Consider the following 27,514-nt stretch of genomic DNA (forward strand, 5'->3'; position numbering starts at 1 on the left):
TGTACACTGATGTACATTACAACCTCAAGAGGCAACTGTGGGAACCACCCGCCCCAATAAAGGAAGAGAATACACCCAAGAGAACGCAACCCGTGAGTCTCGAATCCTCAACCTTGGGGTTATATCACAAATGTTTCACCAACTGAGGCCATTCTTTCAATGTAGAGGGCTAGAGAGTCCCATCGATAGTTTTTGATGCCCTTTTGCCCTTCAAATGGCTGTCAACTTTGCATAGGAAGGGTTGACTCGTGAAGAACCCTACATTTGAAGGGATCAAATTGACATTGCCCTTCAATTGCGAAGGAAGGAAATTTGTCTGATCCGTCATTAGAAGGGCCGACCATCCAATTGTCATTCAAAATGCGAATTCAAAGTTTACAAGACCATTAGTTATGGTTTGTAGTTTCATGATAATTTTTAGAGAAAATTACCAAAATACCCCTCTAATTTGTGGAAATTCCCAAAATACCCATAATACCCCTAGTATTTTGTCATATTTTCCTAAAATACCCTTCAAATTTTCCAAATTTCCCAAAATATCCTTGGTTGAGAGTAAATTTCTCCAAAGTAAAAGCTTTCCATAAGAAGACTAATTGTCTATCATACAAGATGCTAAAACTAGAATTTGAGTTGGTTATGTAGGCTTTGGAGATGAATTGCTTCATTATTTTTAGACATAATTGCCTTGTTTGGGAGGTAATTTGTGACAAATTACATGCCAAGCACTAAAAAACGGATCGCAATTGTAAAAAAGGAATAAAGATAAGAAAATCTTGAACAATCCAACCAAAATAGATACAAAGGTATTTTGGAATTTTTTGAAATTTGAGGAGTATTTTGGGAATTTCCAAAAATTAGTGTCAAGTTTGAAGTTTGAGGTTTGTCCAGACCCGATGGCCGTGTGAACGATGGCCGTGTGAAAAGACACATCCTAAAATTTGACTCCCACCTTTCTGAAGTCTCAATGCTCACAGTGAGTCCACTTACTGCCGCTGCTATGACCTTAGACATGTCCACCGTCGAGTGCACTTGCGGCGTTGTCAACCTACTATGGTCTGAGTCTCCGGTGTCCACTTTCCTGCTGCAGATCCGCTGATATGGTAAAATACAGAGCCATATCACTTGAGAGCAAAGGTTTTCTCTCTCCCTCGGACTGTTGCCCTGACGCGTGCTCTGAGTTGCCCTCTAATTCTCATAGACACTCTACCCCTTCTACCACCATCCGTGCATACCTTGCAAAGTGGAGCAGGCTTGGTGGGGCAGTGTTCAATCTGGCTACAAGCATCATAGGTGCAGGAATCATGGCGCTTCCTGCAACCATGAAGTTGCTCGGCCTCCCTGTTGGTTTCTTTGCAATCGTGGTTATGGGCCTTATTTCAGAAGCTAGCATTGAGTTGCTCATCATTGAACAGGCGACTCCACTCTCTTAGCATCAGCCATGGTTTCGAGGCCCTTGCCCATGCCCTTGCCCATCTAGGGGACCCGTCATTAGAGTATTTTCCTCCTGTGGAAGCCCGGAAGCTTGCTTGAAGCCTGCCTCGTCTTTTCCAAAGTCGGAGAGCCGAGTGTCTACACATGGCAAGCTATCATCGCTGCCCATCTCCAGCAAGATGAGAATCATTTCTTTACCCATATCAAGGTTTGGACTTATGGGGAAACGGTACAGGAGAAAAATCTTACATTGAGGTGTTTCTACAGAAAAGGACCCCGGTGATGCGAGGGAACCATATGATTTTGAGCACCAGCCTGGGGGAAGCTCTCCATTTCGCACTTATATTGAGGATGCTACGCTACAGTGGGGTGTCGATGCGTTTTTCTTCTTCCTTTCCTTGCAGCAGATGTGGACAGGGAAGCGGGGAGGTTGGCCCTAGTTTCTCACGATTTCCACAGATTTCTAAGGTATGATTAAGCCTCCCTCAGCCTCGTCTTTCCCATTAGATGTGAAAAAGTTTGTGAAAAGGTAATGTTGAATTCTTGTTAGCATTTTTAATCTCTTTTATAAAATTCAATGCATTTCTAAACTTCACAGAACCTTACTTGCTTTGAGAGATTTAGTTAATAAAACAAGCCTCGACTAGTATCTGTATATTACAGCTTTTAAAATTGTGATATTGCTTTATGATCAGGAGTTCACGCCTCGCGCCTCGCAATTTCTGGCGCCTGCACTCTGGAGCGGTCTACGTGTGTTGCTTCACGCTTGAGTCTTGACAGAGAGCAGTTCACGCAAGCCTTGACCCTCAAATCATTGTGAGTGAGTCTTGCTCAATGCTTGGTGCTCAGAAATTAGATTTTTTTTTTTTTAAAGCTTGTCTTGGGAAGTTCAAGGGCCTAAAATTGACAAGCATATTAGATTGGTCTTTTTGAACAATTTTGTTGTCTTGATGATGACGATTTTGAATTATAAGATGTGCATGCTTGTCATTAGACATTTGGGGTAGCCCTTCAAATCCTATCACTCCAGTAGAGATTGAGGGTGCCTTATATTGGCCCCTTTACCTTATGCCTTTAAGGGGCAAATATCCTGGGCGCGGGCACTTTGGGCAGGCCAAAACAAAGAGCCTTTTGTGACTTCCTTGTCCCATCTTCACTGCTGCAGTGCTGTACTTGCAGCGTATTGCCATTCTGATGAGTGCAGCTTTGCGTCCAAGACACCTCGACTCCGGCTCCGACTCCGACTCCGATTCCGACTCCCTCAGCCTCTAGCTCTCTAGTATCTACATAGAAAGAATGGCTTTCCTATATCTGCGATTCTACTGTTTACCGTTGAGACTTCATCTCCTGGTGTACTTGCACGGCATCGTCGTTGCCATTCTGAGTGTGCAGCTTTGCACCCAAGACACCCTCAACCTCTAGCGCTCTACATTGAAAGAAAAGCTTTTGTTTACCGCTAGCGTATCGACGGTAAACCTCACATGCTGCAAGGAGCTCGACGGCACCATAGTTGGCCGGGAAATGGGGTGTGGCTGACTTGAGCAAAGGGGATCGATGGCTGTTAGTGCCGGCAAGCAAGAGTGGCGTACTATCTACCAAGCATTGCATTCTTTGGGAGGGTGACGAGCCATAGGCTGCTAAATGCGCAGGTGGGCATCTGGAGACTTTCAGGACGACGATGCAGAGAAGGCCCGTGCCCTACGACATTTTCTTTGCTTGGATCGGCGAGTTGACTGACTTTCAGATCTCTTCTCCTCTACGAGCATCTTTCGCTCTTGGTTCTGACCCTGTGAGCGTCTTCTGCTTTTGAAAAGTAAGTGTTTATTTAGTGAAGGTAGATATACAGTTCTTAATGGTGTGTTTCTTTCATTTGGTGGTTCCGCAAAGCTTATGCTTGCCCTTTGATGATGTGTAGCTTATGCACTCAAATCACAAGTGACGAGTAAATTTAATGAACAGGGTCTCGTCACTCCTAGCCTCTCTGAGATGTCGAAGAGTGGGTCTTGCTATCTCTTAACTCCATAAAGCTACCTGTTTCAAAATTCTCTTCTTCTTCTTCTCACCCCTTGTATATTAAGCCATGAGTGAGCGGTACTAGTTATGTGATGCAGCCATGTGTGGTCACTTTTATCATCCAGATTGTGTCAGAGATGATTTTAAAAGACAAGGATACTAGTGACAAAGCTGTTTTGGCAGAGTCTATCAAGGAAGGGAAGGGGCTTGCATGTCCCATGCAAAAATGTTGCAAATAAGGCAAAGGGGAAGTCAAAGAAAAATGGGATCTACAGTTTGGTGTATGTCATGGATACCTGCGAGTCTGGCATCGTAAATGTTTGTCTTTGTAAGTTCTGTAAAAAATGTTGCTATCACAAAGAAAGAGGCTTGGTTACTTGTTTTTATTGGCAATATTAGTACTACTTGTATTTGACAGTCCCCTTCCTCTGACGATGGCTTTGATGATGATGAGGAAAATGATGAGCCTCAGAGAGCTTGGGACAATCTTCTACCCAATCATTGGTTTTGCGATTCATTGGTTAATGGTTCTTTTCATATGAAGTCGCTTTTGTCGCTCTTTTCTTGCTATTGGTCTTTAGACTCTGGTTCTTTTGTTAAACAAAAATTATTTAGATCGTTTATTCAATTTTCTCCAATTTTGGCTTTGGTCCTTTGAATTTTAATAACCCAGCTTGATTGCAAGCTTGCCTTAAAGTGAACCGGAAACGCTTTTAGGAAAAGCTTCAAATTTTGACCTTAAAATCATGAGACTTTTTAGTTTGTCTTTATTTTATAGTTCTAATACTCTATTACACATTGTTTACAAAAGTTGGAATGAATAGAAACGTTTGAGTTTGGTACATGATGTGTGTGTGTGTGTGTGTGTGTGTGAGAGAGAGAGAGAGAGAGAGAGAGAGAGAGAGAGAGAGAGAGAGAGAGAGAGAGAGAGATTTTAATAAGAAAGAGATACATTTAGAGAAAAAAATAAGTTAATACCTTTTGTAATTTGTTTTGATTTAATAAGTGAAGTTTTCAATGGTTGTTTATGAGCATACCATTATTTGTTATTTAGAGAACAATCCATTTCATATGTGTGCCTTAAATCCCATGTGGGAAGCCTACTAAGTAGGTGGCTAGTATCATTTGTTTTGAAATTGAGATTTGTATCAGTTTATAGGGGAAATGATGTCCGTCTTTTGATAAATTACATTGAATCGATTGGTTTATTTTAATTTAGTATTCATTACATTTGTTGCTTTTCATGGTTTGTCCTCTTAACATCTATTGCAAATGAAAACACACTAAAATCTACACTTCTGTTCATTTGCAGTTCAACATGTATTTTTGCAAAAGCATGTGCTTCTAAAATGTTACTAGTATACATAAAATAGTGGGTCATTACATTGCGTACGAAATCCGTATGAGGAGGGATGGCTCATTGCGAGAACGTTCGTATCTTGTCCGTATGTAGGGGGGTGGGTTAGCATGTAAGGTATCGTACATAGGGGGGTTTCTCTAAATTTGATGCACGCAGGTGACATCCCCCCATTACTAATAGTGAATCCCCCAGGGGTGGATCATCTTCTGGATATATGGTCCAGCGTTGTCGTCTAGGGGTAGTGAGTCTATACACACAACACTGCTTCACCATCCCTGCACATGTGAGCCTCGACACCCCATTGTACCTGTGAGTCCTGGGTTGGAGCTGAGTGTACTGCCACGCCAGAGTCTGTATCAGTTCTTTGAGATAATCGAGTCATATGTTGTGGTTTGCTGTTGTGGTCTGCTGTTGTGTCTCTGTGAGCTCATTTTTTGTCTATTTGTTCCTTTGTTTTCAGTCTGCTTGAGTGAGATTGTCACGCACATTGCACTGAGGAGCACCCACTGTAGAGATCACGACACACTATGTGCGCTACACCCATCATATATGTTTAGAGTATTGGGGATTACGATAAGAAATAGAGGTTATGTTTTTGGATTATGTAGAAAGTTAACCCCTTGATAATGATTTTTGAATAACAATGTAGTAATCGGTCTCTTCATTGTTTGAGCACTCACTCTTACTGCTAAGAATGATTTGCTGTGAGGAGTTCTCTTGGTTGCTCCAAACCTTTGTTCTTACTTTCAAGTGGACAAGAGTACCTCTTGGTTGTTATGAGATGATACTTTCACTTCCAAGTAGGATCTACTCAGGATGTGGATATGTCAATCATAGTTTCTCCAAAGTTTGGTTTGTCTTCAATCTAGCCTTGTGCGCCTGCAATAGATCCTATAAGGATTTTAGCACCTTGTCCACTAAGACTAAACTTCTCGATGATATTTGCCAAGACACTGCTCCTTCTGTTTGATTCTTGTTTTCTCTTTCAGGTTTTAGCTGCTCTTTGGTTTGTTGCAACTCAACTTCTATGGTGGTTTTATCCTTTTTGCTTTCATTTTGTCTCATTTAACTTTCCACGATTTCCTTTGCGTACTCTCAATTTCTTTTTAAATAGGTAGTTTTCTTTCCTTCTTGACAGGTGCACGTTTGGCAGCCTCTTGAGCTTGAGCTCTAGTCACCACATTTATAGGAACCATAGGTTCTACCTCATATCTGCTTGAATAAGGTAACACTCCTACAATGTTCATTGTTTCTTTTCCCTTGTTGTTTGGGTGTTTTAGACAATTAGGAATGAGGTGTGTAGCATCACATTCTAGAAAATATCCAAATATCTCCATGTTCTTTGCCTAGCGAGGATAACTTCTTGCCCAATGGTTTCCTCCACACACGTAACATGGTCCTACTTGTTGTGTAGCTGGTGATGTAACTGATGGTTATTCATGTCTGGTAAGAATGGTCTTTGATCCATACTTTTGATTGGCTATGAACATGGGTGTGTTCTCGGCACATACTGAACTTGTTGAGTGTAGTTGACTACCACTCTACTATTGTTTAGAAGAGGTGGTTGTTGCCCTAGCATTTTCTACGGTCTTTGCTAAGTATTACACCATGGAGTGGGATGATTGCCTCCACAAGTCTCACATCTCCTCAATTAAGTCTATCGTACATTTGATTTTAGTCTATGGTTTTGTTTCATTATCCTTACTACTTCTTTGACCAATTGATCAACATTCGGTGTGATAGGATTTTGGACACTCTGCTTTGTTGTGGGTTCACTCATCATAGAAGAGACACTACTAGTTGCATTGTCTACATCCTTGGTCACCTCTTCATAGACCTTACACTATCAACTAGATATAGCGGCTTCTCTAGTGACTTGCTCAAAGGTGGTGCAAGCCTTAAAGTATAGGTACTTTTTGAGAATCTCATTCCTCAAGCCCTCTATAAAAACAATTGATAATCTTTTGTCCTACGGTAACTCTAGTGTGGGATATCTCTCAAGGTACTATTTGAATCAAAGCAAAGCTTCCTTCACTTTTTCATTCTCTCTTTGCTTGAAAGCATAGATTTGTGACACCGGTTGTGCTTGATGCCCCTTTTTTAGAATTCCTCTGCAAATTTTCACAAGAGTTGTTCTATGTTTGGAAAATTATCTACGTTCAAAGGTTGGAACCACATCAAGGGCGTTCCTTCCAATGTTAGCCCAAATCCTTCGTACTATGTGTGGAAATCTGCAATTTGTTTAGCCCTCAAAACTTGTTTGAAGAGTGAGACATGAGCATATGGATTTCCTGACCCATTCTACGTGGTCTTGACACATTTGTCCACTTGAGATGGTCTCATTTGTCGTGGCTCAGTCAGCAATATGACCAATTTGGGGTCTCTTGCAAAGACATCTCTCGCTCTCTCATCTTGTTTTGGAGAAAATTCTGGTAGAATCCTCTCTGATATATGCTATGACATTGTCGTTGGGAATCCATGAACGAATCCTTGTATTTTGGTCTCAAGGATCACATGTGCACTCACACCTGGTTGAAAGTAAGTAAAGACTGGAGTACCCTTGTATGTATATCTTTCTAGGTCAATTGGATCAACAAGTTTGTACTCTCGTCCATACTTATCTACAATTTAAAGTTCCACTCCTTGGGTATCTATATACGTGAAAGCATAGATATTCTTATGGTCTATCAACCCTCTAGCATTGGGTTCTACACACTTGTAGGAGTTATCTTGATCCCAGTTTGTGAGCTCATACAAACCCTCATGAGCATAATCTATTGCAACGCTCATGGATTCATTGGTTTTGATGAATCTCACATTGGGTTTGTTGATCAACGGATGCTTCTCTTCTACGTGAGTAGAAAACCCTTGTGGTAGATGATTTGTCATGGTTAATGCTCACTCAATACTGTCAAGATTGTCTTTGACAAACCCATCTTGGTTTAGTGCAACTTATTCCCGATCAGGTCTCTCAAAAGGCCAGGTCTGTGTGACCCTTTGGTCTATGGAAATTGGTTTTGGGTACCCTAAAAGTTTGAAATTAGAAATCCTAAAAAAATTTGTCTTTAAAACCAAAACAGTGTCCACAAGCTTTTATCTAAGCTTTAGCTGACTCAATTTGGAGTTGTGTATCAAAAGTTAGAGTAATTTTAGTGAATTGCACTTGAAACAACACTCAAAACAGTCTCAAGACCAGGATACATGAGTTTTTTCTTGTATATTAGTTTCTAGAGGGTTTTTTTAGCTCAAACTTGAGATATAGGATGTACTTGAGTATATCAAAAAGCTCATCAAATCAGATACTTCCACTATGAAGAGGTACATGGGATCACGATCCATGTTCCATTGTCAAATTTTGACTTTGAATTTTGACAATAGCTAGACAAGGTCATGCATACGCTTCGTATCAATTTTCACCAAAATTTTGAGGTTGGGGTACATGGATCGGGATCCATGTTCCATCACATTTGGATATGATCTCTAGAGATCTTGTTACACCCTATGTCTACAAGCTATATCTCAAATCTTTTTGGATTTGGAAAATTTTTGGTAGGTCAAATGCCCAATCCTAGGTCTTTTTTGTGGTTTTCAATTTGTCTTTTGTTTTGATGCCCTTTAACCCAAATTTTTTGATTTTTTTCAACTTGGGGATATGTTTCCATGTATATATACTACAGGTTGTGAAATTTCTAGGTCAAGCTGTGACCATGGGTACATGGATCGCCATCCACGTTTGGAGGCCAATTTGACTTTTCTTGATACCATTAGGATCAACATGATTACCAAATGCTATGGGATCAAATTTTTGGCTTTGGACCTTTGGATTGAAAATAAGGTCAATTCTTGCACTTGCTTAGAGTACTTGGACAAATTTGGAAGTTTGACTTGGGTTCTGATGTCCAAATGAGATAAAACTTTGAGATTAGACTAGAAATAGCATGTAGAGCAAGGTGGTTAGGCTTTGGCTCAAAAATTTACCAAAAGGTACATGGATCACAATCCATGTTTAGGGAGCTTCTGACCCCAGATTTGAAGCACTTATAGATGAAGGTATTTCTAAGCTATCCCCATAATCTTTTTGGATTGTACAAGTTTTCATCAGCCAAAAGTGAAACCCTAAGTCTATCTTAGTGATTTTTAGCCTGGGAGTGTTTTCGATTCTTTTGACCCACTTTTTAAACTTTTTTGGCTACCTTGCTTTGGGAAGTATTGCTCACAATGGTCTCTACTACAGATTGATATAGTTTCTATCTAGAAACTCATATGAGATGCATGGATCACAATCCATGTTCCTTCACTTCTGGACTTGGGATTTGGCATGTTGATTGGTTATGATGTTTGTAGTCTTGGATTGTACAAGTTTTCATCAGCCAAAAGTGAAACCCTAAGTCTATCTTAGTGATTTTTAGCCTGGGAGTGTTTTCGATTCTTTTGACCCACTTTTTAAACTTTTTTGGCTACCTTGCTTTGGGAAGTATTGCTCACAATGGTCTCTACTACAGATTGATATAGTTTCTATCTAGAAACTCATATGAGATGCATGGATCACAATCCATGTTCCTTCACTTCTGGACTTGGGATTTGGCATGTTGATTGGTTATGATGTTTGTAGTCTATCCCCAAAATCTTTTTGAATTTGGATCAATTTTTGCCAACCAAAAGAGTTTTTGGGTCTGCTTTGTGGTTTTTGATAATTTTTTGATTTTGGTTGTTTTGACCACTTTTTTTGCCAATGTGCCTTTTAAGAAAAGCATTTTGTCTAAATCTCAACTACCTACTACTTAAATCTCAGCCAAAAACTATGATGAGGGACATGAATTGGATCCATGTTTGACCTCATTTTGACATGAAACTTTGGTGAGTTGGTAGTCCATTCTATTTTGAAGCTATTGAAAATCTTTTGTGATTTGGATCACAAGAGATATGCCCAATTTTGTGTCTAAAAGCCTTGTTTCACTATTTTTTGCCCTATCAACAAATTTTGATGTGTTTTTTGAAAATTTCTTGCTACAAAACTTTATCATAGCAATATTCTAATGATACAGTTTATCCCTAACAACTCTCTTGCAAAAATGGCCTTTGAGGTACATGGATCACGATCCATGTTCCTCCACAGAATCTGTTGAAACTTATCAATTTGCTCCTATTGAGTATTCTAAGGCCCTTGAGCACCAACTTTTTGGTTTTGAATAAGCTTTTTGATCTTTCCGATTTTTTAATTTTTTAGAGTTATGGTCTTTTTCACCAAAATGTGGTTTTCAACCATTTTTGCCCAGATCTTTGTAGCCCAATTTGATGGTGTTTGTTTCTAATTATCCTACTCCTATGTGCTAGAAAGCAAGAAATAAAAACAAGAAAAATAGAACAAAATAAAGTCATAAAATGAAAAATGGTACAACACTTTAAAAGTAATAAGAAAATCAAAGAATGAAATGCTTTCGGCTATCTCACTCACAACTTTCTTTACCTCTTGAGAATAGATCTATCTAGTCCTTGAATTCTAGACTCTATCAAGTACCAAACCCTCGTTTAGCTACTTTGTTGTTCATGGAATGAAAAGACTAATCTCTGGGAAACAAAACTTAAAATACGTGCTAGGTCAAGACTCGAATGGTGCACAGAGAGTCTTTGAGGTTGTCAGTCCTCAAGAAATGAACCTAACAAACAAATACATCAACTTAATAAGCAAATCACCACTCAATGATCCGGAGATGTGCCTATGTCCTTTCTCACCACTCTTGGTTATCATGCCATTTCATTGAGTAAATGGATTTGGATTGTCAGGAAACTTTAACCGAAGCTTCACTAGGCTTAAAGGGAAGCTTCACTTTGCCTAAAGAGACAAGTCTACAAACTTTGGTCTCATTTTGACAAGGTACATGGATCGCGATTCATCGTGAATCAGGTCACAAAAATTGCAACAGAATAGCCAAACAGGTCTCTTTGAGGTCCAATAACACTCTTCTTTGGTCGAAACGTAAAAAAATAGTGATTTAAGCACTCAAATATGAAAATTAGGCTTGTAGATGTTGTTGCGCGCATTTTAAACACCCCATTTTTTGTAAATTTCACATGTGGACATGACTTTGATGTCAAAAGGATTTGTGGGATTTTATTTTGTGGATTTTTTAGCTTGCTTTAGCAAGCACATGTACCTGCAATGCAAATTGCTAGTGTAGTGCCAGCTGTCGGGTTGTCTTGAGTGCCCTTAAGTGAGTTTTTTGAAGTGCCACCTGTACATTAGGGAAATTATGAACCCCAAAGGGGCCTTGTAAGAGCAACCAATTGGATTTTAGTCAACAATAGGACATAAAAGAGGGGGCATGAATAGCCCATATCTACGTACCTCAAAACTATATCATGTAACATATCTATGGAAAGAGATCGGTAATGCGCTCCAAATGCACTATTGTTCGACAAATTTGAAGTTAAAATGCTCAAGTTATGGCCATTAAAAACAATGCAAAAAGTGGTGGATCGTGGCCACAAGCCTATTCTCATTGGTGTAGTAAGTATATTCCAAAAGCATCTTTGACGCTAAAGGGCCCTTTTGGGGTTCATATTTTCCCTAATGATATAGAAAATTTAAAAAAATTCAACCAAATATCATAATTTTCTAGGTCTTGGGTTGTTGTGCCTCCTCCATGCATTTTGATGCAGTTTTTTGCCCTCAACTAGCCTTGCCTATGTGTAGTCGGGTGATGGCACCTTGCTGTTTGCACCAATTTTGCACATAGAGGTTCATATATTTGACATTTGTGGTCTTCAAAATTTTTTTGTAGGAAATCTAGAGAGTTTTTGACACTTGAAATCGTCCCTTTTGGAGTTGCGGTTTGGGAAATACAATCTGTTTCCCATAGGATACATAATATGGCAACCCGCAGGCAGTTTGGTGTAGTGTGAGTTGTGGGAGTTCTCTTGTATGGTGGTGCGTATACACTCTAAAAATTTGGTTTTGAAAAGTTATTTGGTGAAGGTGTAAGATCTCTTTCTCAAATGCATTGGTTGGTGTGTGCTATAAATCCATGATAGGCCAGGTGCTTCCTAGTTTCCATGGTGCTCTTTTGGGTGGAAATGTGCTTGTAACTTCCCAAGATATCACTTCTCTTTGAGTTGTGGTTTTTTGGGGTTCTTTTAATGCCATATGTGGTGTTGATCTTGTGTTTTGAGCGCTATAGGGAGAAATTGCTATAGAGGTACCCCTTGCTCTTGTTTTCCCAACAGCGTTTTGGTGCTCCCACGGAGGAGTGTTGGCTTGAGTTACCTTCAATCTTGGTGGCTCATACAAAAGTGCATCCATGGTCAAGCTGAGAGATACCTTGTTAAGGATGAATGATATGACAAATAAGTTAAGGCTAAGCAACGTAGCAGAGTTAGACATGCACTACATCAGGTTTTTCTCTCTAAAACTGGAGCTAGAGGTTCTTGAGGATATGGTTCTTGATGCAAAGTAAGAGAGGTTCTTGTTCATTGGTACTCTGCCAGGATGTTTGGGCATTGATTTTACTTGCACTAACTTGTTGGGTGTGAGGATAATTGTTGATTTCTTGAAGCAAGGTAGATGGTTGGAAGATGTCAATCACTCTTCTACTTCATCATGGGTTTCACACAATAGCTCCTCTGTCATTGGTGATGATTGTAGCAGTGATGATGAGGTTGATTCAAACATAGAAGATGAGGTTTTGTCTCTTGATGATGTAGCTTTTAATGAGAAATTATGTACAATCAATATTATGAAAGAAAAAACCTTGGAGTGCATGTATGAAAAAGAGAGCAATGACATGGATGATTTGGTTTCCTATAGCTTATATAGATGAGGTCTTTCATACTTCTATGAATTTGGATCACATGTTTGTTGCCTCTCCTCCTGGCTGAAAACGGCATGCATGTTGAGATTTTGGGTGACATTTTCTCTCCTTTTTCAAATGAGTTGAGATGGTATCCATATGACTTGTGGACATATGAACCCATTTGGGATGCTGAGATTAAAGTTTGTGATGTTGATGATGCTATTGGTGGCACTGAGTTTTTTGCTAGTTATGATTTTCATTGTGAGCAAGAGGTTGGTTTGAGTGATGTGGATTGTAATGTGTTAGTCTTGATTAAGACTTTGATGATACACAAGTTAAGATGGATGAGGAGATGCAAGTCAGTGTGTGGCATGCATTGTCAAGGATGAAAAAGCTTAGGAAAACCTCACATGCATGTGTGGATGTTGAAGGGGATTGTAAGTTGGAAAGTTGGGACAACTATGATGAGATGGATACGATGGATGTTTTTTCTTGGCCTAATGTGAGTGATACATCTCATGGTATTGAGAATGTTGATCCATGGTCTTTTGGTATGTATGACATCAACCTTGATGGTTGGAGCTCATTAGTGATTGATGATTGTCCTTGTGATTTTGAAGGATGCCATTATGTATGCCCGATGGATGCAAGGGCTAATAATTTTTTATTTGATTGTGGTAAGGGTATATGGTGCTAATGTCTTTGTACATGATGTAACTTTGTACATAAGCTTGTGCATAGTCTACTACTGAGCATGAATGCTCCAATAGACTGGGGGTTTGGCAAACTATGTTGTGCGCATTTTGAACACCCCATTTTTTGTAAATTCGTACATATGGACGTGACTTTTGATGTCAAAATGATGTGTGGGATTTTATGTTGTGGGTTTTGAAACTTTCTTTAGCAAGCACATGTACATGCAATGCAAGTCGCTAGTGTAGCACCACTATCGAGTTGCCTTGAGTTCTCGTAAGTGAGTTTTTTAAAATGTCACTTGCATATAACTAAAACTTTCTCTCCAAAATGGGTTCAAGAGGATGATTCTTGCTTTAGAGAGCCAGGGAGAACAATGTCAAAATACCTCGTTAGTTCTCTCCACTCCAGAGTCTCCATTGCTCTAGTACATTTCCATATTAGTTCGCCCGCCGAGTCTTAGATTGGTCCACTACGGGACAAGCAATTTTTCATGCACCTCTAGGTCTTCCCCTAACCACATTGCAAGGAGAATTTTGCCTTATCAATCATGTCCTTTGTCATAATAGCCAATGCCTAATCTTGCTTAGCGATTGATGCCAATAATTTGGCACACTAGGCCTCCGCATGAATTACAAGGTTCAGAATCTCGATGCCAACTTGCTCCATTGGTCTCATGACGGAATCCCACTTGGCCCATTGATAGGGTGTCAAGTCCTTGGTGTTATTTTTCCATAAAAATATTTTTATTGGTATCAAGGAATATTTCCACTTACACTTGGCTAACTTAAGGAGTTGAGTAGTGAAGGCTATGTATGGGATCATAAACGAGTTGATCACTTTCATCCGGCTCAAGAAATTAAGCAGATACTCCCACCTTTGCATCTTTCTCCATATCTTATCCAAGACCCCAATGAAATCTTTTCTTGTGATTTATATCAACCCCCAACAGAGCACCCAGGTGGCAAAAGATCTTCCCTTTTACAACTCTCTCATTTTCCACATAGAGGGACTGGATTCTGATAGTGAAATCAATCTTGGTTTATCAATATTGCATTTTGACCCAAAGGCTATGGAAAACATTTGCACTATCTTCGGAGCCTTCCTAACTATTTGAGGGAAAGCTTTGAGGAAGAGAAGGGAGTCATCCGCAAAGAGCTTCATTATGAGTTGGTCATTGCTAGGCAAGGTCAACCCTTTGATCTCCCCTCTCATAGCACTGTCTTTGAGCATGGTAACTAGCGGATGGTAGCCAATGGAAAAAATAAGTGGGGCTGCAGGCATCCTTGCTTGATTGATCTTTTGAACTCAAATGCATCCACAATTCTATTGTTAAATAAGATCTCATAGTGGTTGTCAGCACAAGGGTGTGAATCAACCGATGTAGCTGTGGCCAAATAGCCGTGGCCCAAAGCCCAACGATTTCATGACATCTTCTATAAGCAACCATGTGATCCGATCATAAGCTTTGTCCAGATTTAGCTAAAGTAGGATATACACTTTCTTGGTTGTGAGAGGCCTGCTCACGTATTTATAGATTACAAGGGATGCCAAAAGCAGAGCCCAAAAGTTGAAAATCAAAAACTCCAAAAGGTTCTAAGATTAAAAGCTTTCAAAATAAAGAAAGGTCTTTTTCTCTCTTTATCTGGTGCTTTACTAGAATAAAGCAAAAGAATTCCCTTTCTTTCTCATCTTGCGTAGAAATCAAAGCACAAAAGGAATGCCAAAAATCTGTTGCTGATTCTACCGTGCTGTCGAAAATCACGCTGCAATTCACGGGGTCAGTACAGCTGCCACGTGTCAGCTTTGCCACGTCAACAAATTAGGGTTTCCTACCACGTCAGCAAATTAGGGTTTTCTTGCCAGTTATGGTTTCTTGCAGCCCAGCCACATCGCAGTTTGCCAGTTAGGTTTGTGTGTGTACTGTTGTCCATAGCCAAGCCATGCCACATCACTGATTTGTGACATGTTAAGGTTGTGTACTCGATTCCAACCATTGTTGCCAGGATGTTATCATAGAGCAACCTCCCTTTGATAAATCCGTGTTGGTGGGGAGTAATTGCTTTTTCCAAAATGAGAGAAAGCTTAAGGGTTACAACTTTGGCAAAAAATTTATAAGCCACTGACATCATTGTTATGGGTCGCGAGTGTTTTAGATGAGAGCAAGAGATTTGCTTTGGAATAGGCTTTATGAGGCCCCTTGTGATGCTTGAGTCAAGGACTCCATCAATCAAGTCATGGTTAGCCATTCACATGATCGAGGACTTGAGATTCCCCCTGAATTGTTTGAAGAACTCAGTGGTCGATCAATCCATCCCATCCAGGGATCTCTTCTTGCCTAAAGCTTGTAGCACAAAGGAGCATTCTTCCTCAATGAAAGCTTTCTCAAATGTGATGGCTTTTGAATGCAAAATTGTCTTCTTGACATTCCTTAAAAGATTGTCCCTAGCTTCATCCACTTCTAGAGAGCGAGCCTCAAGCTGGCCAATTATCTGGCATAGGTGATCCAACATCAGTTTAGCCATTTCATCTTGGTCCTTCACTACATTTCCTTCCCCATCGTTGAGCGACTGGATAAGACCCCAACTTCTCTCAACTTTTAGGGCCCTGAAGAAGTGTGCTTGATTTTTCGTCTCTGGTTGCCCCCCAAGTAGGTTTGCCTGAGGAGTAATCTGGCTTTTTAAACTTTCTTGAGTTGTTGTTTGGCTAGGTCAATTTTTGCTTCTAACCACCTTTTGTGCTCATCTATGGAGGTCATCCCAAGACATCTATGATTTTGATATACTCTTGTGGGAAAAAAAGTACTCTAGTTTACCATTGGAAGGAGCAAGGAACATAACCTTGATAAATGATATATAGCAAGAAGATAAAGATTGTTGTTGGACAAGATGGTGAGATGAGAATTTTATGGTTGCAAGATGTAACAAAGTAAACAATTAGATTACTCCAAAATACATGACTTCTAAATAATCTTATTTCACTTTTTAAACATATAAAATTAACAAACCTTATGCAAATAGGGCACTGAAGGATGGATGGATTCCTAGATGCACTTTTGGCCGTGAAGAGATAGTGGTGGTTTGGCTACTATGTAGGGTAAAGGAACCGGTTTAGGGCTAGGTGGCATGATACATTATTTGCAAAACGCTTGCTCTGATCTGTTGGGTTAAGTGCACCTCATTCAATTGAGCACACCATCTGTGCTTGTAGAAAGTCCACATACTTTATTGCCAAATTGAATGTGGTTGTTGTGTGCAAAGGCGTGACACAAATTGATTGGCAATCAAGTATGCCGACTTCCTACAAGCTCAAATGATGTGCGTGGACAATGAGGTGAGCAAGCCCCAATAATATTATATTAGGTAATAATCAAGTCGAATTCAAAAGAGTTCTCATCCTACTACTACCCAAACAAGTTTTGGCTCTTCTTATCAGTAACTCCTCACTTATCATCACAAACGTCATTTGTCTATAACTCTATCAAATCTTTCTTTACTATCTAAGTTCTTTACTCTTGCAACCCCAAATATAAATGTTGAGCACTCTTTGACTTATTAAATCTTCAAATTAGTTAGTCTTGAAATATATTCAAATTGATATAACAAAGACCAAAGTACAAAGAATTTATTAAATTGATTTGACCATTAATATAAATAATTGTGATCACAAAACAAAGTCTCAATGACAATCTTGATTAGGTGGTTCAATGGAAACAACTAAAGTAACTTGAAAACGTTACAAAATATGGTATTTCATATGCCTTGGCATTCATATTCATCAGCCAATAGCTCATCGATGCCAAAGACATCATTCTTTGATGCAATTGATAGGGAAAGAGGACTTTATTGGCCTTGTATCATGCCACTCTAGCCTCAAGGTTTGCTATCCATGTTGCTTTTAGTGAAATCTTGGCTTGTAGAGAAGCTATGTTCTCCCCTTGACTCACCAATGTGGCCCCCTGGATGACCATCTCCAACATCTGATCATGCTCCTCTGGCAACATCACAATATGCCTCTTTCTTCATGGGGGGGGCACCTCTTCTCTTCGTTGTTGGGACCTTTCCTTGGCCCTTCCCAAGCCCACACGTGCATTGTGTGGTATGCTTGCCCAGTCCACCCTTTGTTTCAAGATATCTTTTCAAGTACAAAAACCTATTGTATGAGGTACATTGCAATCGGATTGTTGTTTGGCATTGTGCGCTCTTTCTGAATGAAGTGCACCAACAACCACCTTGCCAAACTCTTAAGCCACGAGTCTAAAAGCTTAAATAGCGAGTTGCACTTGGCATATCCAGACACTTTGACCCACCATGAAGGACAAAGGTCACTGCACTCTTTGTGGTCAATAGGCTCACCCTATAGCCCCTCATGCTCCACGTCTTATCCAAAAAAGCAAGACAAACCCTCCACGCCAAACGTGTGGGACTCGTCCTATAGTGAATTGCGCTTTATCGTATTCAATCTCGGCACCAGCGTTCGGAATCTGGGTTGTGGCCATTTCCTGTCAAAGAAAACCATATCAAACCATTAACTTGAAGTACAACATCCATCGGTACCAAAGAGTTAGTAGACAAACAAAATTAATACTTAACACAAAACAACTATCATTTTAAAGAAGCACATAAGCATTTTTGACAATCAAAAGACGCATAATTTTCAATGTATTAATCAATAGTGCTTGAGGGTTACAAAAATGAGATTACAAAAAAGTGACCTCTGTTATCAATCGTTGACTGGACGTAACCTTGCTGTGGGTGATAATCCACGACCTATCCGCTTTAAGCGGCAGTAGATTGTATTGAATAAAAACAATCCATAGTAATGACTAAACCCCAACTCCTTAAACTACCTTTAGGGTAGACACACCATGGTGAATCAAACCTTGCAGGTAGTGTGTATCTACTCTACACACCCCATATACAAGTAGGACACATAAAAAACGCATCAAACGGGCATACATGTACACATAATTTGAAAATAATTAAAACATTTATATTTTTACATTATAAAGTGTAATGAATCACTCATGTGTAGCTAGAGACAAGATCTAGACTACAAGCTAGAGAGGGAGTTGTTAGAAAATAAGACGTAGCTAAATAGATTTTTGAGTAGATTACTTAATGGAGAGAGATAGATTTCACACACAAGAGATTATAGAGTAGAGAGAGAGAGAGAGAGTACACACGATATACGTGGTTCACCCAATGTGGGCTACGTCCACAAGAAAGCAGCCACTCAATGGCTTTAGCACTTCAAAAGAAGAAGTAGTTTACAAAGGGATTAAACCCTTGATAGAGCTCTCGCCTTGCTTCACTCTCACCACTTCACACTCACCTTGTTGCATCAACTTCACACTATGAAATGTGTGTAGAAATGGCCTCCTTTTATAGGCCAAAAGGGCTGCCCTCTCTTATGAGAAACAGCCATTTGTAGCTGCCCTTGTGCGAATAAGTCCAAATCGGACCTTCCAATCCGCCCATGTGTGGCCGCCCTTGAGAAGACAAGTCCGCTTTTAAATTCGGCCACCGGCCATTGACTTCCGACCACTGGCCATCGGCCATTGACTATCGGCCATCGACCAACCGACCGGTTGTTTTCCGACCACTTTCCGACCGCCGTCCGGCCATAATATTCCGGCGAAAAGGAATATTCCGGCGGAAAAATAAGTCTCGGGGGCCTCCGTCCCCAAGGCCTCTAAAGTTGCCCCTGATTCTTGTCCATGAAAATTTTGGTTTCCGGTGAGTGATTTTCCTTCACGCATGATGGCTTCTCCTCATAATGGGGGCCTTACAAATGTGCGCTTTTACCACAGAAAATTACAAGGGTAAATCAAGCTCCATACTTAACAATCTCCCACTTGGAGACTAATCTCCAAACCAAACCTGTGACTGCTTTCCATTCTGGCTTCTTATCCTTGAATGCCGATTGAAGATGAGCAAAAGCTCAACTTCTCCTTGTTGACCACCTTTGTAAACATGTCTGCAGGATTTTCACTTGTATGCACCTTTCCTAGCTTTAGCTTTCCCTCTTCCAAAAGAGTGCGTATGAAGTGATATCTCACCTCAATGTGCTTTGTCGTTGAATGAAAGGCTGAGTTCTTCGCAAGATGAATAGCGCTTTGGCTATCACTGTACAAGACACAATTGTCTTGTTTGAATCCAAGCTCTTCTAAGAATCTATGAAGCCACAATTTCTTTGCTTGCCTCCGTCATTGCTACATACTCTGCTTTCGTGGTAGAAAGTGAAACCACTTTCTGCAGCTTTGAAGCCCAGCTTATTGCTGTGCCTCCAACCGTGAACACATAGCCAGTAGTGCTCCTTCGAGTATCTTTGTCACTTGCCATATCTGCATCAGCATACCCTTCTAGAAAAATATCAGTTCCTCCAAAATACAAAGCATTTGTTGTTGTCCCTTTTAGATACCTAAGTATCCACCTCACAGCTTGCCAATGCTTTTTACCTGGGTTGTCCATGAACCTACTCACAACTCCCACTGCATGTGCAATGTCTGGCCTTGTCCAGACCATAGCATACATTAGAGAACCTACCGCTGCAGCATATGAAACTTTAGACATATAGGCTATCTCCTCTTGTGTCTTTGGACACATATCCTTCGTTAGTTTAAAATGACCAGCAAAAGGTGTAGAAACTGGTTTTGCATTTTGCATTGCAAACCTTTCTAGTACCTTCTTGAGATAGCTTTATTGTCTTCATCGTCCTCTCCCTTGATATTTTCATACCAAGTATCCTCTTTGCAGCACCTAAATCTTTCATTGAAAAAGATTTGGAAAGCTCCTCTTTTAGGTCTTTGATGTCGTGCATGTTAGCACTTGCAATCAACATGTCATCAACATACAACATTAGGATGATGAATTTCCCATCTCCCAAATTCTTCGTGTAGACGCAGTGATCCGAGTTGCATCTTGTGAATCCATGATCCAACATCCATCGATCAAACTTCAAGTACCATTGTCTTGATGCTTGCTTTAAACCATACAAGCTCTTCTTTAATCTGCAAACCATTTTCTCCTTACCTTTTACTTCATACCCCTTTGGTTGAAGCATGTAGATTTCCTCCTATAAGTCACCGTGAGGGAATGCCGTATTTACATCCATTTGCTCGAGATTTAGATCATGAGCAGCCACAAGGCTTAAGACAAGCCTAATTGAGTTCATTTTTACAACAGGAGAAAATATTTCATTGAAGTCAATACCTTTCTTTTGAGAAAACCCTTTTACCACAAGCTTAGACTTGTACCTTTTCTTCCCACCTTCTTCTTCCTTCAGCTTGTACACCCATTTGTTTTGAAGTGCCCGCTTACCTTTAGGCAACTCAACCAACTCCTATGTTTGGTTGCGATGTAGTGAGTCCATCTCCACTTGCATGCTCTTTGTCCATTCTTCTTTGGATTCATGTTGCATAGCTTCTTCGTATGATTCTGGCTCTCCAGAATCTGAGATCAAGAGATGGTTGAAGGAAGGAACAAACCTTTCTGGAGGTCTACTTGCTCTTGTAGATCTTCGGGAAATAGGTTGAGGCTCCTCATTTGGTTGACGTTGTTGCACATTGTCACCGTTTGCAGTCCTTGAGTCTTCACCGTCCTCAAGCTCCATGTACTCATCACCTGTTTCTTTTGTTTGTTTTCTTTCCAAGTAATTTTTGTACATATTTTGTTCGTTAAAAATTACATCCCTACTCCTTAAGATTTTACCATCTTAAGGATTCCATAGGCGATACCCAAAGTCTCCTTCTCCATAGCCAATGAAGAAACACTTTTTGGACTTTGCATCTAGCTTTGATCTTAGGCTTCTATCTATGTGCATGAAAGCCTTACACCCAAACACTTTGAGAAATGCATAATTCACCGGTTTACCTGTCCATGCCTCTTCTGGAACTCCCCCATCCAATGCCGTTGAGGGTGACCGATTGATTAAGTACACAGACGTACTTACAGCTTCCGCCAAAAGCTCAACCGGTAGGCCTGCATGTAGCCGCATGCTTCGTGCTCGTTCCATGATTGTCCTGTTCATCCTTTCCGAAATCCCATTTTGTTGAGGTGTCCTTGGGGTTGTCCTTTGCCTCCGAATTGCATTGCTAGCACAAAAGCTTTCAAAAGCTTGGTTGCAATATTCGGCTCCATTGTCGGATCTGAGGCATTTAACCTTGGTACCTGTTTCATTCTCCACAAAGGCTTTCCACCTTTGAAATATGGAAAATACATCGGATTTATTCTTCATGACATAAACCCATGTTTTTCTAGTCGCATCGTCTATGAATGTTACATAGTACAATGAGCCACCAAGTGATGGTGTACTTGCAGGACCCCAAACATCAGAATGAACCAACTCAAGTTTTTTATTTTTTCTTTCATTTCCTGATTTTTGAAATTTTACCCTCTTTTGTTTACCATAAACACAATCTTCACAGAACTCTAAGTCCACTTCTTTCAAACCTGGTAGAAGCTTCTTTGTTTGAAGCATTTACATTCCTTTGGCACTCATATGCCCAAGTCGGTAGTGCCACACCGCACTGTCAACTTCTGTAGTCGTTGCACAAGCTGAAGGTTGCGTGCTAACAGTACACAAGTAAAGTGTACCAACCTTTTCTCCCTTGGCAACCACCAAATATCCCTTTGAGATCTTCCACCGTTTGTTTCGGAATGCAATGTTGTGACCTTCATCGTCCAATTGTCCTGTAGAGATCAAATTTTTGCGAAGAGAAGGAACATGCCTAACATCTTTAAGCTTCCATTCATTTCCGTTAGCAGTTTTGACAGAAACTGTACCTTTGCCGACAATCTCACAAGCTTCATCATCTCCCAAGTATACATACCCAAAATTATCTTTGGTGTAGTCTTGGAAATGTTGCTTGTGTGGTGTCGCATGGAATGAAGCCCCGGAATCTACTATCCAGGAATTAGACACATTGTCTAATGAGAGAATTAGAGTATCTTGCTCTACTTTACCTGTCACATTGGCCTCCGATGTTGGCTTGTTGTCTTGAGACTCTGTCTCCTTCTTCTTCTTGGACCAACAATCCTTCTTGACGTGGCCCTTCTTGCCGCAGTTCCAACATTCAAGAACCGACTTTGTGTGTGACTTGCTCCGTCTTGAGCGATCACGACCCTTTTGGTTTTTGAACCTCTCCTTAGGCCTTCCTCTTGTTTCTACTGACAATGCAGCACTTGATGATTCTCCTGTGCTTCTCCTTCGCATTTCCTCGCTTAGGAGAACACCCACAACATCATCAAACTTAAGAGTATTTGTGCCAGAAATAGAATTACTTACAGCCATCACAAGGCTGTCCCAACTATCCGGTAGAGATGATAGTATAAGGAGAGCTCGCACTTCGTCATCGAAATTGATTTTCACTGATCGAAGTTGACTTATGTTTGTGTTAAAGTCATTTAGGTGTTCTGCAACTGAACCATTCTCTGCCATCTTTAGATTGAACAAGCGCTTCATAAGAAATACCTTATTGGATGCCGATGGTTTCTCGTAGAAGTCGTCAAGTGACTTCATCAAGTCCTTTGTGGTCTTCATCTCTGAAACATTGAAGGCCACCGTTGACGCCAAGCTTAACCGGATTGTTCCCAGTGCCTTTCGATCAAGGACAATCCATGCTTCATCTGCCATTGTTGCTGGCTTCTTCGCAAGACCGCCTAGTGGCAAATAGAGGTCCTTGTGGTAGAGACAGTCTTCAATCTGCATCTTCCAATGTTGGTAGCTTTTGCCGTTGAAATTCTCAATCTTGAGCTTCCCTTCCTCCGCCATAACTTCCACTTAATTCAAGGAATCCTTTCCTTGAGATAATTTAGCTACGAGCAAACCTTGCTCTGATACCAGTTGTTAGAAAATAAGACGTAGCTAAATAGATTTTTGAGTAGATTACTTAATGGAGAGAGATAGATTTCACACACAAGAGATTATAGAGTAGAGAGAGAGAGAGAGAGAGAGAGAGAGTATACAGGATATACGTGGTTCACCCAATGTGGGCTACGTCCACGGGAAAGCAGTCACTCAATGGTTTTAGCACTTCAAAAGAAGAAGTAGTTTACAAAGGGATTAAACCCTTGATAGAGCTCCCGCCTTGCTTCACTCTCACCACCTCACACTCACCTTGTTGCATCAACTTCACACTATGAAATGTGTGTAGAAATGGCCTCCTTTTATAGGTCAAAAGGGCTGCCCTCTCTTATGAGAAACAGCCATGTGTAGCCGCCCTTGTGCGAATAAGTCCAAATCGGACCTTCTAATCCGCCCATGTGTGGCCGCCCTTGAGAAGACAAGTCCGCTTTTGAATTCGACCACCGACCACCGGCCATTGACTTCCGACCACCGGCCATCGACCATTGACTATCGGCCACCGGCCAACCGACCGGTTGTTTTCCGACCACTTTACGGCCGCCGTTTGGCCATAATATTCCGGCGAAAAGGAATATTCCGGCGGAAAAATAAGTCTCGGGGGCCTCCGTCCCCAAGGCCTCTAAAGTTGCCCCTGATTCTTGGTTTCCGGTGAGTGATTTTCCTTCACGCACGATGGCTTCTCCTCATAATGGGGGCTTTACAAATGTGCGCTTTTACCACAGAAAATTACAAGGGTAAATCAGGCTCCATACTTAACAGGAGTGTGATCGCAAGCTAGAGAGAGTGTGTTTGTAAGTGACTAGAGAGAGAGAGGGAGGGGGGAGCTATGCAATATAGATCGATAACGTAATCAATCAGTAATTTTTTTCCATTCTATAAGTGTAGCTTATATTGATTGATTAATTAATATTTTAATCGTTTAATCGCATATAATTCAAGAATACACTTTTATTTTTGAATTATACAATTTTTTTCATTATTCAACTAAATATATTATGCACAGTTTGATGAACTACTTTGAGCTTGAAGGAGCGCAAGAAAAAGCTGCACATAGTAGGAATCTCACGTAGAGACAACAACATGAACAACAAACCATAGTTGAAGAATGACGCGAAGTTCATATTTTTGTGTATCAAAAGTGGGTATCAGAGAGAAGACCTTCAAGGGGGAATTAGAGGCGTGAGAGCTAACAAGGATTGAACCCCACATCGTAAGATCACGATTTGATCATAATCGTGATAACGATGGAGCCACTCTCCCGATGTGCCTCTAAAGTGGAGCAATACCACTTTATATATTGGGGGTCAATGGGCCCATGACAAGGACTCGGCTTTTGACTGACCCCTTTAATGGTTAGCTACCTTATGAAATGCATGAGTTATATATTTGAGGTTATATGAATGGTAAATCCTTATAAAGAGAAAGGGACTTGGTGGATTCTTGGTGAATAATGGATCCAAATATTGATTACATTCACACCTCTAAAATTAGGTTTTGTCATAAGCTTATAGATGATGGATTATATCATCAAGATTTAATTTATGTTTGCATGATGAGAAGCATATTTTCTTATGATATGGGCAATCAAGTTGATCAATCATGTCACAAATACTTCTCTTGTGATTCCATCGTTTCCTTGGTTTAGGAAATTTAAGAGTGTCTTTTTGGACGCCTGAGATAAGAGGCTTTTCAAATGACTTCACCTATGAAAATTGTTTGCTTAGGCTTAAAGGATTTTGATACTGTGTTTAGACTCTCTATGGTTGGAAATTATTTTATTATCTCAGGTTTAACCACTTATATGTGCATGATACATAATTCAAGTTTGAATTTCTTATATGTGCATGATACGTAATTTCTCTATTGCACTATATTTTGCTTCAATCAAGCTTTGAGTATACCACTATTTGTACACTTCATGGTAGGCTTATGGGCTATTTTTACTACATAGAACAAGAAATTATGATTGATATCATCGGATACATGGAAAGTACTTGCTCACATTCATCGCTCACTTCTGTTGCTTGCTAAGATTTCTTTGCTCTCTTTCCGGTAATTCTCTTCCTTGATCCTCGTAGGAGACCTCTTACCTTTGAGGAGGAAGAACCATTTTACTTTTAAGTAACTTAAAAATTAGAGACCATGAAAAGTGGACTATGTCCAAAGTTATTGTGGTCCTTATACAAGATTTAAGAAGATAAGGGATAATGCTTATAACCTCCACCTATCAAAGATGTGGAATTTACCTAGTTTCATGTTAATAGGCTTAATAGAAGATTGGAAGATTCCACTGCCTTGGTCCAAGATGATCAAATTGCTGATTTTGACACTGAGTCTCTTCCTCATGAGCCTGAGCAAATACTAGACACTCGAGAAAAGCTAACTAGACATGCAATGTACAAAAAGTGTTTGGCTAAGTGGAAATATTTTTTTGAAGAGCAAGTAAGAATTTTCCAAAAAACATTTCCCAACTTCCAATTCACTTCTCTCTACATTATTTTTGACAACGAAAATCTTTGTTAAGAGGGGAGAAATGTCATTTTGTTAGGAGTTGGGCGACACATACATACTATTTGGTAATTGAAGAGGTTGAGAACGAAGATCTTTTTTAAAGGGGAGAAGAAATGTCATGTTGTTAGGAGCTGGTAGATACATCATGCATACTATTTGGCATTACACGCATCAAAAGAGGTTGACATCAAGAATCTACCTTGAACTCCCCCACCCTAAACCACACTTTGTGAGCTTGGCAATATCACTAACCATGTTCATTGCCTCTTCCTTGTTCTTTCATTGACATCTTTCTCATTTCGTCTCGTCAGACTCCAGAGTTTGCTCCAATAAACAAAAATGACAATGGCACAGTGGCCTCACCAAGAGAACATCGTGATGTAGGTCAAACCAATGTACACCTTTGGACGAAAGGTTGTTTATACCCCGTCGATCAAATGATTTGAAAATTGCTCCCTTTCCTTAATCTTCCCACATCCTTACAATATGTGGGTAGGGGTGAGCAAGGACCTTTGGGCTACTACAAGCGTTTGTCACACAATGGAAGCTCTAACTTGGTGGCTCTCATGCAAGAATGTCAAGCCATGTCTACTCATTTGATGACTCTCGAAGGACATCTTCATCAATAAAAAAAGCTCCAAGATGTCCACAAGCAAAAGGCTTGAGGACACCATCTACCACATGAAGAGTACACCCTTAATTGTAGTGGCATGCAAAGGGAATCTTTCTGGCATTGCCTTGATGTAGATATCACGACACATATATTTCATCAAAGACCCAAATAATTGACGATAAGCTCATTCTACGTGTTCCAAGACTCCAAGACTCTGCTCTTAGCTTCCAAGTATGGGTCCTTTGAATTTGTAGATTAAAATAGTTTTAATTGTTCTCTCCTGAAAAATCAGGATAACCAAGTTTGCAACCTAATATGAGCTACGCAACATGTGTAAAAGTGTTTTGTCATATATAGATTGAACTAGAAAAGGGTGTGATTGCCTTTGATGCATGTGATACGGAGGCTTCACATATAGTGAACGAGGTTGCAACTCATTTTTCTTCCATGTGAGTTTGTAAGTTTTTCAAAATGAAGCTTTTTTTTAGTAGATAATAAAAAGGCACTCATTACCTTGTTCAATTGATGATTAGATTGTTGTTTATCTGGACAGGTGATGGCTTAATTTGTGCTAGCGATGGTCTTTGGGATAAACTAACAAATGAATCTGTATGTGGTGTAGCTCAAAAGGCTCTTGCATGATGGCGCAGAAAGCATAGAGACCCTGAGCAGAATAAGATATCAAAGTGTCAACTCTCTCTTCCACATGGATGTGTTGATGTAGAGGATTCACCTACTCATGTAGTAGCTTCTCTCCTCACCAAGCTAGCCCTTGCTACGGACAACAAGGATAATATTTGTGTCATCGTGGTGGACCTTGAACATTTATAGTCATGATTTTGGTATGTACAATTTTCTGGGTTCTTTCGCTAATGATTTAAAGAACTCAGGCTAAACAAATATCAACATTTTCATTTTGAACTTTGTCACCCACAATATGATTTTTTGTTAGTGTTATTGCTCAGTCCTTGAAATGATGAGGTGATGTGGTTCTTTGCAATTTATACATGCAAAATTCTGGCTATTTAAGTATTTCATTCTGATGAGCTGTAACAATCACATCAAGGGGAGATTACGACTTGTGCTTGTTATGTCTTGTTTTGTGGCTAGATATGAGACCTCCCTGCAAGGTCCAAGAAGGGTTTTGGTAGTGGGCCTTCTTGAAAGAAAATGAAGCTCCATAAGGTCACCTCAAATTGTTGCCCCTTTTTTAGGAAGTTTGTAGAGGCCTCCCTT

General features: G+C 40.2%; 1 long non-coding RNA gene across 1 annotated transcript; it reads left to right on the forward strand.

Annotated features, from left to right (window-relative positions):
* Positions 1-969: 969 nt before the first annotated feature.
* On the forward strand, positions 970-27,278 carry LOC147418196 (uncharacterized). Its single transcript, XR_015187281.1, has 3 exons — positions 970-1,899; positions 2,127-2,247; positions 26,901-27,278. It is a non-coding gene; the product is annotated as an uncharacterized LOC147418196 (long non-coding RNA).
* Positions 27,279-27,514: the final 236 nt, after the last annotated feature.

Source organism: Adiantum capillus-veneris, chromosome 30 (genome assembly GCF_014529385.1).
Source record: "Adiantum capillus-veneris isolate H3 chromosome 30, ASM1452938v2, whole genome shotgun sequence".
Classification (NCBI taxonomy): Eukaryota; Viridiplantae; Streptophyta; class Polypodiopsida; order Polypodiales; family Pteridaceae; genus Adiantum; species Adiantum capillus-veneris.